Genomic DNA, 2,532 nt, shown 5'->3' on the forward strand with positions numbered 1-2,532 from the left:
ATTATTTACAGTTGCAGATTTTTCACATAAATTTACAGGCTTTTTTGTAATTTTATTAATATTTCCATGTATTTAAAAAATACAGAAACTGGAAAATCCACATAAATTTACAGATTTTTGCAGCAGCAGTAAACATGGCTGGCATGGCTGTGCAAGGCTGGTTTTCATTTAATCAAGATTGTAATCCAAACACTTATTTTTTGGTTCAGAGGTGGACCCAAATCCAAGACACAGATTGAAGGAGGCAAATGAAGTTAAACATGTTTACTGAAATAAAGTGAGATGGGGTAGCTAGTGATGGCAGAGGGTTGAGGAGCAAGGATGAGAAGTGGCGTGAGAAGGATGTAACAATCCTTGATTGTAAAGATGTAAAGACAATTGGGGTACATGATTGGCTGAGTAACACAAAGAACACTGGAAACTAGAGTGGAAAACTGAGCTACACTACCACTGTAGTAGAACAACAATCTGCAACTGGATGTGTGTAGAGCGGAGTTAGAGGTAGTATGCACTGATAAGTTAAAGCAAGGCAGGTAAACAGACCAGAGTGGTGATGAGCAGCTGCAAACTCCCTTTAAGAAATATGACATTTTAACAATGCTTTACATGTCCGTAACAACTTGTTATTCTAGAAGCACAAGATAAAGTATGTCATATGTCCACAGTCTGACTGCCAATTCGGCATCAGTATAATCCATAAAGATAAACATTTTGGCTATTTTGTCTCCTCAACTCGCTGAGGTCTCCATTGTAAGTGGGAGAAGAACGTGGGAATAAGAGGCCGACCGTTTTTATTATTGTGTGTGTGTGTCGGTATTTCAGGTTTTTTTTTGCCGTTACCATAGTAACTACCTATATCAAAGTGAAATATCATTAAAGAATGCAGTTAGTGGCGCTACACAAACACTGAAGGGCAGAAAGTTTGATCATCTTCATTAACTAATACAACTTATCAATACATCTGTAGAGTGCTCCCACCATTGTATGTATATTCCAGCTGAGTGTCACCTCTTTTATACATCATGGGTGCTAAAAATATTGAAAAGACTTTCGCAAAGGATACACCTGTGTCACCTGCTCATAGCCTCCTCTCTCCTCTAGATGCAATTTAGGAATTGAGATGTCCTTCAAGCTGGCGCACTGAGATTGAGTTCAGGGTCACAGGCAGGAGGACGGAGGACAGAGGAGACGAGGAGGCACAAAATAGAGAAATGAGAAAGCCCCCTAAATTGCTTGTGGAGGGGACAGGTGAAAGCAGAGGAGGCAATTAGAGGAATCAAGGATGTACAAACTGAGAAAGACCTAGAGACAGACCAGAGCACAGGTGACACAGGGAGGGAGAAACACAAGGGGAAATGCATGACAATGACAAACACTCGCCGAATTGCATAGAATCTTTTCTATCCCCCAAAAAGAGGTGCGACCATGACTTTTTGTGAAGTACCTGTATGTGCCAGTCTGGTCTATTTTAAGAGGCAGTGGGCATGTGATTGAAAGGTGAAAAAAGAGGCAGGTGACAATCCCAATGCCATTGTGATAGTGTGAAATAGGGACATTTGAAGTAGTTTGGCCGAGAGTCACACTACCACATATCTGATGGAACACAGCAGTGAATGGCTGGAGAGCTCTTCAACTAACTGCCCCGCCCACAACACATACACACAGACAAGCGACGGGAGGAACAGGAAAAACACAGGGGGACCTTTTCCACCAAATCAGTTCTGGTTCTTAAACCAGTTCTGTTTCAGATCTTTGGAATCTAGCTACTGTAAATTATGACACACCAAGTTTTGTTCCTAAGGAACCTACTGAAGAATCTGGCGAAACGATACATATACAGGGATTACGATTCAATATATTGTGACATACTACTGTAAGCAAGGCGATATATTGCTTTTTTTTTCAATCTAATTTTAGGAAAATTGTCGTAGTATAAAGAACACACCACCATATGCATACATCTGAAACAGTGTTTTTAAAAAAACATAAAGTACCATAAGAACAAATATATTGTGATTCAATATTTCTTACACTCCTATTCCAAACCAATTTATTTTTGGTCGAATTGCGTCGACCAGTACAAAACTATAGTTGCATGAACCGGAACGCAGCCAGTTTTCTGTTTGTGGAAAAGCCCAAAGAACAAGGAACACACTTCAATCATTTATTCATGTGATTATTACACACACTGTAAAAAATTAAACCAAAATATTCCGGATACAGCTGCTGCCATCATGCGCTGGTGATGTCATTCAGAGCCAGATTAGATGATCTTGTTTGGCACTGCAGTATCAAAGGGCCAATAAGCCTGGCCAAAATCCCCTTTTTATTGCTTCAAATAATAATTAATTAATAATAATTAAAACTAGGAATGATCAAGGTTTTTTAGCCCCCGATCCGAGTCATTAAATATTGAAGTCCGAGTCCTGGCTAATTGGATTTTTTTTTAGATAACACAGTGCACATTTTAAGTACATTAAAGTTATTAAAATCAATCCAATGTATATGTTTGACAGTTGAATAGCTCTGCAT

Source organism: Morone saxatilis, unplaced genomic scaffold, assembly GCF_004916995.1.
Source record: "Morone saxatilis isolate NCDOM2014 unplaced genomic scaffold, NCSU_SB_2.0 Contig3, whole genome shotgun sequence".
Taxonomy (NCBI): domain Eukaryota; kingdom Metazoa; phylum Chordata; class Actinopteri; family Moronidae; genus Morone; species Morone saxatilis.